Genomic DNA, 14713 nt, shown 5'->3' with positions numbered 1-14713 from the left:
AAAATCTCTCTCCATGCCTGCCATCTTCCCTGAGCTCTAGGTGACTTGGATTCTACACCTGGATGCAGAAAAGGTAACTCAGGTTGACTCGCCCAAATAGAGTTCTTGATCTCATCCTACCCCCGAATGCTTGGCATCTTTCCTATGTCACAAATGGTAGCACCCTCCAACAGGAAACTCAAATCAAAACCTATTGATTATGCCTGACTCCATCCTTTCCTTCACCGTCACATCCAATCCTATCCCCTCTATCTCCAAAACACATCGCACAAATATGTCCTCCTTTCCATCTTCCCTGCCACTGCTCCAGACCCATCCAGTATCATCTCTCCCTGGGCTGTCCTAAGAGCCTCTCATTTTCTGGGCTTCCATTCTAGTCAACCCCAAAACAGCAGGCAGCAGATAACTATGTGGCCTTTGCCTGTAAATTAAAAAATGAGAGGAAGTGAGCAGAAATGACAGAAGGGAAGATCTAAATTAGACTTAAAGATAAAAACAATTTCTTGTCAAAATAGTGATTTCTTGTGTGCGGGGTGTGGAGATGGTGCTGACTGGAAGCATGGGCTGCTAGAAATGTTCTATATCTTGATCTGGGGTGGTGGTTTGTGGGTGCATAACATATATACATAGACATCCAACCTCAGATTTTACAAGTTTAAAAAAAAAAAAGGAAGGAAGAAAAAGGAAAGAACTTTTGCCAAGAGTCTAAAGATGGTTTGGCAGCACATAAAGGGATGTTGTGGAATCTAGTTTCCTGGTTTTTTTTTCCGAATGGGATGGAGTCCTAGCTGCCTGGGGTGTTCAGTGCTTAGAATTAAAGCGATGTAATCAGAAATCACATTTGTTCTGCTTGATTCTACCGTTGGCCCCGTACTGAGTGCATCATGATGCATATTTCATGTCACTTAGCATTTCGTCACAGAAGAGTATTTAAGGACATGATGAATAATTAATATGCTGAGCGGAGAGCCGTTTGAGAGCATCCATCCTGGGCCATCCTCACTGTGGAACCAAATTACTGTGGGACCCTGTGTGGTCCGAAGTAGCCATCTGTTTGTCAGGACTTTCCTGGATATGCCCAAATACCACTGTATCCTTCAACTTTCGAAATAAGCCCACCCAAAGCAAACCAGGCTCTGGTGATAAAAGAATGTCTTCAAAATGTACATTTAGGGAGGAACACAGCAGCACAGTCTGTGGCACCCCAAGGAAGCCAGGTTAATTAATGGTTTTCCTGACATCGATCGTACTCATACGGGCATAATGTGACCCATTTTCAGGGCATGGAAATGCCACCCAGAGACCTGAGTTTTATATCCTGGCTCTGTCACCTCCCGGCTATGTAACCTTGAGCAGGTCACTCACCTCTTGGCCTCAGACTTCTCAACTGTGCAGTGCAGAGCGGGACCAGGGGTCTCTAAGCTCCCTCTGACCTGATATTTCAGGGTCCCGATTCCCCACACTCAGTTCTCCCCATGACAGGTATTCTGGTCTAGTCAGTGGTTGTGATGAGGGAACAGAGGGTGTGGGAATATGTTTGAGGGCACGACAAATGACAAATGCGTCTGAGCAGATCTTTCTCCCGTCCTCGCCAACATTGACTTTTCCAAGTGTGGGATCAATGTGCTGCTGAGCTGGAGACAGAAAGAGTACACGACGTTCTTCCCTGAGACCACAGGGCAGACAGGCTCTTGCAGGGCTGTCTGCTTCAGTCACCTGCCTCTGCAACCCTTCCTGAGGCTTCCGCAAGCATCGCGCTGACACCGTTGTCTGAGGAGGATGGGAGGTGGGGGAAAGAGTGAGGATGCATTATTTTCCCTGATTTTGGAGTCCAGAGACAGACGCCACCTGACTTCTAGTAACAGCTTTACGACTTCTTGTCTCTGGAACCCTGAGTCAGTCCCTCTGGGTCTGGGTTTCCTAACCTATCAAGGGAGACAATCATATCTGAGGCCAGTTTGGAATATTAAACGGCACATGAAAGCTCCTTATATATTGTCAACTTCATGAGATGGACATGGTTTTCCTCTTCTTGGGAAGTTTCCAGTGCTCAACGGAAGCCATTTACAAATATGTCCAGCGTTTGGGATAGAGACTAAATGCTGTGGTTTCCCGGGAGTACGGTTCTGCCAGAGTAACAGGAGTATCTAAGAGCACAGCCATGACTTTCTAATTGACATCGAAAGCAGGGTCTGGGCAAAGAACATGTAAATCTATCCTAAAAACTAAACCCAGCAGGAAACACAGTATGATGAGGGCCAGACCACTGTGCTTGACGTTGGATGCTCTAAGTTCCTGGTACAGAACGAAGACAAATTGGTTAGGCAATGGCCCTGGATGGTGGAGGGTGTGCAGGTGTTATGATCATGCAGAACAGAGACACCTAACCCAGAGGAGGCAGTGCTGGGGGAGAGAACAGGTGTGGTCTTCCTGGAGAAGATGACATCAAAGCTGGGGCCTGAAGGATCAGTAGAAGTTAGTCGGAAAATGCACATTTTAAGAAAGGGAATTCAAAGCAGACAGCACTGCATGTATGAGGGTAAGAAAGAATGGCTGCATCAGAGAAGACAAGTAGTTGAGAATGGCTGGAGTGTAGAATCCTGCCTCAGGGACCATGGAGGAAAGGAGAAAGGAGAAGGGAGTGCCAAGAGAAGAAGCAAGGGAGCAAAATAGAACTTCCTTCTGACTTCCTATTTAAAAATACTGTAAACAGCGTGATGACCAGAGAGGGTAAGTGATTTGCCCAAGATCATAGTGGGGGGAAAATGATCCAAAAGTGTATCGGGGGTGAGATGGGTGTGAATGTGGCTAAAACACTGCTCCCAAGATTGCCTGCCAGAGATTTTCCCGCGAGACATTGCTAAAGGTGATTATCACAACAAGAGGAGTTGCATAACAGATTAATAATACACTAAATGTGAGGCGTTTGCAGAGCAGTCAACAATATTCCAGATGTGCCACGCTTCCTGTGCCAGGAGAAACTAATTAAACTCTGGGGATGGGGAGCGCGCGCGTGAACAGAGAGCGAAATCAACAAATCTGACATTTCACACTCTTTCCGTGACCTTAGCAGATAACCTCTATTCAGTAAATCTTGGTTCCTTATTCTTTATTCAGATATCTTCCTGAGGCTCGAGCAGGAATCATTTAGAAACGAAATAGACAAATCCTAGATTTAAAACAACTTCCCCCCTCCCAGCAGTACCGCCCTTCAAGAGGAAATGTCATTTTCAAATGCAAGAAACTTAAGTCCAGACGAGTTTAGTAATTTCCCCAGAAGACAGCAGCAAGGCAGGGGTGAAACTGGAGCTAGAACTGGGCTTCCTGTTTCCTGGCCCAACATGCTTTGCTCTGTGCTTGTCTGGGCAGGAGGCTTGTCTTCTACTGCCTGTGCTAGAGGGGATGGGGAAGTCAGAAGGCCCCGTGATGGGGACCACTCCGGGCCTTCTCTGGGTGACCACAGATAACCCCACCTATTAATTCCCTATGGGGCACTGGAGTACAGACCTCTGTCACCTTCCACCCCAATGCCCACTCTGCCTTTTGTTTTCATGATGAACATAACTCAAAAGGTAAACTACGAGAGGAGGATTGTGAGACATGGGAATGCTATCTTAGGAATTATGCCACTTTATACCAGCTAATGAAGGATTGCCCGAATGAGCTACATCTAAATCTGCCCAGATGAGGGCCCTCAACTAAAGCCAAGGCTTTCAGGGGTCTAGGATGTGAAAACGTAGCAGCAACAGAGAGGGGCAAACTAGGCCCTCATCTTGATTTGCCTTTCTTTCCCTTCTTTTGCATCAAATGAACATGCTCAATATCCAGGAAGTGGACATCCCCTGGCCTGGGATGACGTTTGGCTGATAACACTGTCCCTCTGTGTCCCCCCGCCCCCCACACACACACACACTGCCTTCCCTCACCTCCTGTTCTCATCAGGCAAGCCGGCTGGGGGGAGGGCCCTGAGCAGGCGGAATGTCTGTAATCATAAAGTGATCTGCAAGACCCTGGGCCAAGCCACAGGGAAACGGAATCGGGAAGAACTGCAACCAGGCCTTCTGGAGGTTTCTCCCCAGCGGCGGGCGGGCGGCGGGCTCATCCGCCGCTGACTCGAATTCCTGCGGTGATGCTCTGCCCTCTGGCGGTAGGTCCGTGGTCACGTCACCGTGACTTCCTGATTCCAAGAGTATCTGGGACTTGAGCCCCAACCTGAGCTGGGTTCTCTTGAACACCTGGGGAAGGACTCTAATGCCACTGGCTCCCTGCAGACAGACAAGAGAGAAGGACCATGCTGTCTGTGGTGAGACAGGAATGCTGAACTGGGCCCATGGCACGCACCTCTGCTCTTGCATAAACCATGGCAGGCCTTCTCTAAAGAACTGGACTCCCCTAAGCCTGCGGTGCCACAGAGCGGGAGTGCATGTTCCTAACTAATAGTGTCAATATGGCCATTTTTTCTACATCCCCTCTGTTCTCAGTACTTCTGGTTTCTCTTCTTCTGTCTCCTAGAACCAGGACTTGTCAAGATGGTGTCAGAAAAGGCTGTTGGTGGATTGGAAGAGCACAATCATTAGCCACACTTGTGGGAGGAGCGCCCCAGGCTAGTCACATAGGTTCTGTGCTGTATTGACCCACTTTCAAGTTAATAATTACCATCGTGGCAAATTCTCCTATAGAGCTTACTCTGTGCCAGGCAATATTCTGGACAATTGTTTTATGTTTATTCATTTAATGCTCACAAGAGCCTTGTGAGGTAGTTACTGCTTTATCCCCATCTTACGGAAGAGGAAAGAGGCTCTAGAGTTTAAATAACTTGTCGGATAGGAGCAGCAGAGCTGAGATTTGAACCTAGAACACCTCTGAACTACTGTACTGCCCTGGTTCTATTACTTCTCCTGACACAAAATAGTAGGGCATTGGAGTTAGAGAGCCTGGCCACAGAGAGGTGGTTAGAGTTAAGGGTTGGAACCACCTGAGGAAACAGTAGGATTCCTGGATCTTACAAAGGGAAGAAGCAAAGGCTGGGTGGCCTCTCTGAAACAGATTCTGCAAGAGAAGTGTCATCTGAGATGATTCCCCCTGAAGGCCTGTCTCCAAACAAGATCATAATGACAATAGCTTCCACAAAATGAATCAACAGTTGACAAGTTCTAACTTGGAAACTCCTAAACTCCTTAAGATTAGGGATTGTTTTAATAGTGACCAGTATCTAGCAATGCTTCACACTTGGTAGGTACATAATAACTGTTTGCAGAATATAGAATGGATAACAATAATAATTAACATTTAAGGAGCAATTACAACAGGACAAACAATCTTCTAAGGGCTTTACATGGATTATCTTATGGAATATTCACAGCATCCCTATGAGGTATTATCATTACCATTTTCATTTCATAAATAAGGAAACTAAGCCACCAAAAGTTAAGTAACTTTCTTATTGTCCATCACATAGTGAGGATTTTAACCCAGGTAATGCGTCTCCAGTGTCTGGTCCCTTAACCACTATGCTTGCTGTCTTTCTGGGTCAGAAGAAAAAGCAAGGTAACAGGAATTTTAAAAGTCCTCAGGAAGCCCACTCTGGACCTGAGCAGTCTTCTCTAGAGTATCACTGATGGGATTCAGGGATTGAAAGTACATTTTCTGGGAAGAAAGACACAATAATAGCAGATAACATTTATGTGCTTGCCAACTGTTGAACTGAGTGCTTCTAAACCTCAGAGCTCCCTTATGTAGAAGGGCCAGATGGTTGGATTAATCCACCTTGGGCAGATATCACAAGGAAACTATGAGACAGAGAGTTGAGGATGTTAAAAAGAGAGGGTTAACAGTGACCCAGTAGGTGTCTCAGCTGGAGAAAGGTGAAAGCAAAAATTGGAGGGGACTGTTTGATGTCGAGAACAAGGGGGACGCTAAGGCAAAGCAATTGAATGTCATTATCAGATCAGAGGTGTGATGGTAGTGAAGAGGGAGAGACTAGAAGTTCACTGGCTTTAGTCATCATCGCTCATCATTTCGGAGACGGAGAGCGCATAAAGTATAAGACGTGGTCAGGAATGCAGTGGCTGAAACAAAAAGGAGGTCCAGAAATTGGGACGCTAAGGTGTTTTGACATAGACATTTTCATAAAATGGTGAAACTCAAAATTACATTGATAAGTCAAGTGCCGAAGCTTTGTACGTGAGATAGATCTAATCTTGGCTGATACAGAAGGCGTAGTCTCCTGCAGAAATTCTAGGCAGACTTTCCTTTTTGATAAGAGATGTGGAGAAACCATTGTCTGTCCATTTCTGCTTTTGTGTGTAGTTATGCAAAGGATTTTTGTTTCTTTGTTTTTTGATGCTTGAAGATACCGCAGCAGTCTTGTGACCACTGGAGAAAGATCCAAAGATTGCTGAGAAGGCATGAGCTCTCTGACATGGTTGAACTGCTAAAGAAACCCTGTGACTACCTACATTTACCCCTTAAGAATATAACTCCCGTCATCATTCCTACCCCATGCTTATGAATGAGAGAGGGAAGGTTGGTAAAAGGAGCACAGACAGAAGGGGAAATCTTTCCTAGACACCTCTATCCTTCAACCTGGAATAGCTTGGTCTAAGAAGAGAGCAGAGTTGACAGCTCTTAATAATTGATGATCTTAGAATACACTGGTAAAGAGGGGGATTAGATAATTAATTATAATGAGTTTCCATGAATCATTGTTGAAAAGTTTTATACTTTTCTTTGTTTAAAGCCTGAGGGACTTCATTAAAAGTTAAGAGTATGAAATGCCAAGGGATGGTAGATTTGTTTAGACTTAACTGGTTTTAATGAGAAAATGATCCAATGATCATGTAATTAAGATTTAGAAATAAGCTCCTCCCCTACACACTACTAGAGTTATTAAGTATAATCCTCTATGGGCAGGTTCTTAATATGACAAGCATATGGGTCCCCGGAGGACCGTGAATAATGGAGCAGTTCCAGCTAAGGACCTTCCTTCTTTGAAGAGATGGTGTAATACGCACATTTCAGAAGAACATCCTCAGGGACTATAAAACTTAGATACGTGGCAACAGGCCCTGTGAGTGATGCCTCTCATGCTCGTGCCAGATGGTAATGAGGTCACTAAACATGAGGCTCAGGGTTGGTCTCCAGTTCTCCAAGACATACCTCACTTACCATAGCCAATAACTTGGTTGACGGCTAGAATGGAATGTGGCGAAACAGGTTTTTGTTTAGATCCCTGATGTTGACTGTCATTTTGGGAGAAACTGACTTCAAATTGGCCCAACATCAGATTGCGTGCTGCTAAAGTACAGCTGTTCTATGAAGTCTTTCCTGACCCACCTTATCCGTTCCCCTATCTTCCAGAACAATCTGTGACTCATGTCTTTCCCTAATACATGTAGACAGTAACTATAATTTCATTTTTCTGTTTAACTACTACTAATAATACCTCAGATTGTGAGAACCTAGCTCATACCAGGGACAATGTTGAATGTTCTATGTACATTAGACCATTAATCCATATAGTAGCTCTGCGAGGGAGGTAGCATTATTATTCCCATTTTACAGATGAAGAAACTGAGGTTTAGCAGGTCAACTTATGGACTCAAGGTCTTACAATTCCTATGTGGTAGAGTCAGAATTTGAATCTCCTGCTGTGATTCTGGAGTCTATGCTCCTAACCACCGTGGTATGTCCATTCCTTGTTATTAGACCGAAGAATATCCTTGTGACCAAGAATTCTTAAATTAAAGAGTAACCTCTCTTCAAATTGTTTTCCTGAGCTCAAAGTATTCTGCTGTTGCTCTACCATCCTCTGAAGACTGATAAGACATAGGAATACCTATTCTATCACAGCCTTCCAAACGTTAAAGAGCCAAGGCGGGTACACTTCACAAAACTCAGAACAACCTTCTTTGCATTTGTAGGGTATCACACAGTGCCTAGCATATAGAAAGCACACGGTAAATAAATATTAATGCACCCAGTTCTGCAAAAGTGACTACCCTACACTTTTCGGAAGGCTACAGTTAGCTGTAAGTGAGAGAAGCCCTCGAAAGTACCTTTAAAAAATTCTAGGCTTATTTTTGTCTAAAATACTGAGAAGTCCAGAAGTAAGCAATCCAGAGGTGATACCATGGATCAAAGATGACACAAGGACCCCGGCTGCTTTGTATCTTTTTGACCCACTAAACTTAGCGTGAGACTGCTCTAGTCATTGCAGCGTGGCCCCAGGCAGTGGGGACTGTGTCGGCCATTATAGATTGTTTTTTTTTATTTTAGATTTCCTGGGACAATTAAGATTTCTCCCTTTTCAATGATGATTAGCCAACTTATTTTGTAGGGAGAAACTATTTAAATGGCCCTCTGGTTCCTAAAAGGTTTTTAATCTTTTAAAACTCTAGTTAATCTAAAACTCCATTCTTATTCACCATGGTTTCTTTTAGTATGATTATAACACATCATTGGGGCAGCTCTAGTCCAAATCCATAAATAGTTCAGGTTCCGCTGTTTTATTAGTGTTTTTCTCACAGTGACCTCAGAGAGGACAGTAACCATATTTTTAAAAGGGGTGGGAAGGAAAAAAGGAAAGAAAAGAAAGGAAGAGAAAAAGAAAGAAAATAGCTCTTTATCAAAGTTGTTATTGAAGTCTGAAGAGCATTCTAAGATCGTATATGTCCAGGGCTTAAACAGACTAGCTAATGACATCTAGAACAGTCTCTGATTAAAAACAATAAATCTGAACCCTGCGTTTGGGCTAAGGCAAGTGGGATAAATTCCTGCAACAATTATCCTAGTCTCCAAAATGCTGATTGATGTTTAGCAACATCCTGTTTTGGTTTAATCTCCTTGCCTCTGACCTTTAATTTACAAAATTGCCCCTTGCTTCAAAGAAAAGTTTGAAAATATGAGATTGATTCCATAACTCCAAGGGGGAAATCTGGGGAAAAAAATAGGCAAAAATGCTCTGAATATAAAATTGTTTTAGTCAGATACAGCCAACTCCATAAATCTCACATTCTTAGGATGAAAGCTGTTTTCCACACAGGCAGAACAGCTGTACTTCCAGTGAGCTGTCCAGAGTCCTGAAGTGCCTCTGCCTTTAATTCTCTTTGATCCAGTTACCCTGCCTGTCCTAGTTACGCTATGAATACAGTAACACAGTATTGAATTCTATTTAAAAAAAACTTTTAAGGTAAAGTTTATCTTCCGATTGTGTGTGTGTGTGTGTGTGTGTGTGTGTGTGTGAGAGAGAGAGAGAGAGAGAGAGAGAGAGAGAGAAGAGAGTGGGGGGAGGGGAGGGAGACAGACAGAAAGAGAAAGGGAGAGAGAGCATGAAAGAAAGAAGCAAAGAAAGGAAGGAAGGAAGAAACAAAGAAAAAAATCACCCGTAAGCCCACCACCTCCAAGCAACTATGAATAGTATCTAGTTTAATTTTCCTCTGGTATTTTTTCTCTATATATTTGTACATATTTGAGACGGTTCTGAATATGTGATGCAATTTATATATTGCTGTTTTTCATAGTGGTTCATGTATTTCTTGTTATTATCAACTCTTTCAACACATCTTTTTCTAAGTAGATGCATTTTATCATGTTCTGTTCCATAATTGTCCAAATTGTGCTTACGGAATTGGATATTATGTTTATTTAAAATAATATTTGTAGAACTATAATAAATAGCTTTGGGTTCTTCTCAGTGAATCTCTGAGAAACTAGTGGGGGGGGGAATCCAATCAAAAAAGATTAGGTATTGTCTGATTCTATTTCTATAACATTCTTGAAATTATAAGGATGAAGATAAAATTGTAGACTTGTAGACCAGGTTAGTGGTTTTCAGGAGTTAAGAATGAAGTGGAGGGGCAGCCGGTTGGCTCAGTTGGTTAGAGCGCAGTGCTCATAACACCAATATCACTGGTTCGATTCCCACATGAGCCAGTGAGCTGCACCCTCCACGAGTAGATTGAAATCAACAACTTGACCTGGAGCAATGGGTCCTGGAAAAACACACTGTTCCCTAATATTCCCCAATAAAAAATTTTTAGAAAATAGAATGAAGTGGAGGTGAGAGGGAGGCAGGCGTGGCTATAAAAAGGAACCACTAGGAAACCCTTGTGGGGAAGTAAATATTCTTTATCTTGACTATCAATGGCAATATCATAGTTCTGACGTTGTGCTGCAATTTTGCCAGATGTGTTCATTAAAGAAAATTGGGGAAAGGGTATAAGGATCTTTCTATATTATTTCTTACAAGTGAATGTGACTCTATAATTATCTCAAGATAAGTAAACTTTCAAAAAGGAAAATAAAAAGAAATCTGATTTGCTTCTCTGGTGAAATGTTTGTTATCTAGTGGTGACCTTAAGGATGAAAGGCCTTGCTGGATTTCAGCCACGAAGATCAGCTAGCTAAGGCAGCCATGAGCCCCTCATGATTCCACCAGGGAAACTGCACTCAAGAAGGGAGAACTAGAGGTGGCAGGAGTATGAGGACCCGTGGAGTTTCTGTCTCCTTCCACTCTGCCTTCTGTCTCTGGCTACCAATGGGGGAGAGCATTTTACAGTCCCCCTTTGGCAAAGGTTTCTACAACTTCTGGGAAAGGAAACTGATCACAAGAAGTTTAGAAAGTCAATTCTTTGGTTATAGTCATGTATCGCTTTACAGTGGGGATACATGGTGAGAAATGCATCATTAGGCGATTTCACCGAATGTCAGTGCACTTACACACCTAGACAGTACAGTCTCCTGCACACCTAGGCTTACGGTACAGCCCATTGCTCCTTAGGCTACAAACCTGTACAGCATGTTATTGCACTTAGTACTGTAAGCAATTGTAACACAATGGTAACTATTTGTATATCTAAACATAGAAAAAATACAGTATAAAAGATAAAATGTATGTGCATGCAGGCGCATTGGTGGGACAGGGGCATAGCTGTGGAGGGAGGCACCCTAGTAAACATCAAAAAGAGGGAGGGAGGGGGGCAGAGAAGGAAAGAAGAGAAGGGAAGAGAAAGGGAGGCAGAGATTGAAAGCGATCCAGAGAGATAAAGCTAGAGACAAGAAATAATAAAAGGAAGAGGAGCAGGAGAGAGAGAGAGAGAGAGAGAGAGAGAGAGAGAGAGAGAGAGAGAGAGAGAGAGAGAGACAGAGAGAGAAACGGGATTGGGAGGTGAGAGGGAGAGAAAAGAAGGGAAGTGGGTTTGTGTGCACCAGTGTATGTGCACATGAGCAGGGGTGGGCAGGCATAGGCAGGCAGAGGACGGGTTTGGGACTGCCCTCCTCCTCAAACCTCTCCCCTCATTTCCTTGCTAATGCCAGTGGCTAGCATGCTAAGCCTTCTCCTATGCCAGTTTGCTAAGGTACAGAGAAAGACCACATACACATAACTTTTATTACAGTATATTGTTATAATTGTTCTATTTCATTACCAGTTATTGTTGTTAATCTCTTGCCATGCCTAATTTATAAATTAAACTTTATCATAGGTATGTAGGGACAGGAAAAAACAGTACATATGGGGTTTGGTACTATCCACAGTTTCAGGCATCCACTGGGGGTCTTGAAGGGTGTCCCCTGTGGATAAGGGGGGGGTACTGTTTATACACAAAGTCACATTCCCAATCATGTCGAATAACTGAAGTTAACATATTCAGCTCAAAAATGTTTTTATTTTAACCCTTTTTATTTTCTTTTTTAGAATCTTTCACCTTACAGTTTATAAACACTGTAATTTAAATCTTCCTTGACATCAAAAGATCAGTTATAATTTTGTTTCTTGTTCTGTGCTATATGAGTTGAGAGTTGAAGTCTTTAGCTGCATCTGTACCAGCTGCAGAACATATTTGAAACTTGTGTTCTTAAATAAATTTGTATCAGTGGTTTCCAAAAAATAAATATCTTTTTAAGAATAGAAAATGGTGTCACAAACTCTTAGAAATAGCAGACTAGCCTTCCTGTAAAATAACTCATTGGCTCAAATCCTGAAGCCGGCTTCTCTTAAATGGTCTTGCTCTAAATAAAATTATCTTGGCCATTCTTACCAGTGGTCTTTGACTTTTTGAGGTATAATTTGCCATTAAAAAAATTAACATCAGTAACCACTTCCACCACCTATTAACCACCTTCTCGAGTTCTAGAGCCCTTCCTTTAACCTGGCAGGATAATCATACCATTTTGTGAATTAGAGGAAAGAGCGTGCTAAAATGGAAAGGACAAAGTCGGACATATGCTCACATATTTATTCATTGACTTTATTTGTAAGTATTTATTTAAAATCTTACTACTCTAAGGCAGATAGAGTAGTAACTAAAATAGACAGGCTCTGTCCTCACAGCACTTTCAGTCTGTTCCCAGCTCCTTTGCCTGGGTAGTTTTGAACAAGTCACCCCCCTTCTTGGAGCTCATTTGTAAACGGGGAAATGCAGAGGAGTCGTGAGGATTACAAACAGATAACATAGGTTGAACACAATGCCTGGAATATGGCGGCTACTTAGTAGATTTCATTCAGTACGTCCTACACAGAGGCCTCATAATCAAATATTTGTCTGGGAATTCAAATAGTGGCAAATAGCAAGGTCTCGGAAAGTCTGGGTACTAGGGCATAGAGAAAATAGTTCATTTCTAAAGAACAAAAGAGGTGGTTGCAATTCATGGATTATTATATCATTGTTTCATTTGTTACACCTATGGGGCAGCTGTATTAATATGCTACTGGGAGCAAATATCTCTCCAGTTCCTTAACGCCTGTCAGTAAATGATAACTTTAATTCCATAAGGTTGTCACTCACAAACTTACATTTCCTAGAGCAAGACTCGCTTCAATTGTTATTTTGAACCGGAAGGACACAAGTTCTTTAGAATCCTAATTAATGGCTTTGATAATAAATGTTTGCTATCACAGATACTTGTTTCACTGCCTCACCAAATCTACACAGGAAGGAAATGCACAATTTTTTTTTCCTTCCAGTGGATAGAAACAGATTGAATACTTCCTTCAAAATATTATTTTAGGGCCGGCCCGGTGGCGCAGGTGGTTAGAGCTCCGTGCTCCTAACTCCGAAGGCTGTCGGTTCGATTCCCACATGGGCCAGCGGGCTCTCAACAACAAAAAACAAAAACAAAAAAAAAATAAAATAAAATGCTAAAAAAAATATATATATATTATTTTAACCCACCCCCCAAAGCATAACATACTCATGCATGTTCAATCATTAAAGTTCTTTATAAAGGTCACATAAACACAGAGTCATGATTAAAGTTGAAGATTAACACAAAACAAAGGAAAAAGAGATTTCCTCTAAAGTGAAGGTAGCTTGGTTTCATATAGTTTGCAAGATAAACAGAAACTCCCCATCACAATCATTTGGGAAATGCCCATGAGCACCAGTCCCAGGGGAGGTGATGGCTTTGCCCACAGAGGGACTCAAGTTTACACAGAGGAAGGAGGTTGGAAATGGGGCCAAAACGCAACTGGCCTCCTAGGTTCATGGGTTAAAACCGCTTTAACTTAGTTTCTGTCAACGGCACAAGGAAGTGTATTTCTGGAGAAAAGCAGGATTCTAGATGTCTAGCCCAGTTCTCTGAATCCGGGAGAGATGGACATGCTCTGGTGTCTGTGGCCTGGATCCCCAAAGTACGAGTGAACCCCTCTAAGGCACTGACAGGTAACACTCCTTCTGCTTTGTACACCTCAGCTTTTCCTGTTTCATGTCTGTCTTTTGTCAGTTGAGGCCAGGGGTACAATTCCCTAACATACTAAATCAACTAGTAGTTTAGTGACAAAAACACAAAATTCAAACTATTTGTCTATCTGGTTGACCAACTGTTCAACTGAATTAACCAGCAGCTTGCAAGAGCCCACAGTCCTTATCCATCAGCCAAGTGCTGGCTGAATTGATTGGGGAATTCATTGGCCACTAATTCAGTTCAGAGAACGGATCCCATTCAGATAGTACATGAGACCCTTCAGTTCCTCCCTTGCTTTTTTGTTAGTGGAAGCAACAAAAGCTGTGATTATTCACTGAGTATTTATGTCTTCACTTTGCTTTGCGACACGCCTCTTCTCTTTCCCACAAGCTCCTTGTGTGTGTCCTGGGGAGTGGAATACTTCCCAACGAGAAGAAAAAAAAAATCAAGTTTGGAAGAGATGTTAAAAATGATCCGATCCAAATAATTCTCCAGGATTTCCGTGTCCCTTAATTGTCTTTGTAAGTTGTTCTTGCTGGACATCTCCAGTGAAGGGGAGCAGATGCCTTCCTAAAAGAGACCACTAACTGCTGGCATAGGTGGGAGAGAAAGAGATGGAGGAGGAGAGGAAGACAAACAAAGCTCTACCATTTATTGAGCACTTTCCCTGCGTGACCATGAATTACAGACATACTGTGTGATTTGGGCTTGTGGCTGTAGAGTCAAGCAGCGTATCTGAGTGGCGTTAACATCGGAGCGCGTCAGCCTAGTCCATACCTCTTGTTTTTTCAATAGTCTCCTTTCCCAATATCCTCACTTTTCCTGAGGACATAGGGGAAGACAGTGGCTGCTTGCCTCTTTGCTGCCTGCAAAAGCCTCATTTGTTTGGACCTGGAGGCAGCCGAGTGGCTCTTCCCTTAAAGCTCATACAATGCCTTTGCCCACGTATCTCTGGTTGAGCAGGGATTTGAATCCAGGCCTGTTTACCTTTAGGGCCTGGACTCTTAAGCAGCATCACTGCCTATCCAGT

The sequence above is a fragment of the Rhinolophus hipposideros genome (assembly GCF_964194185.1).
Source record: "Rhinolophus hipposideros genome assembly, chromosome: 19".
Classification (NCBI taxonomy): Eukaryota; Metazoa; Chordata; class Mammalia; order Chiroptera; family Rhinolophidae; genus Rhinolophus; species Rhinolophus hipposideros.
Note: the sequence above shows the minus strand (reverse complement) of the source record.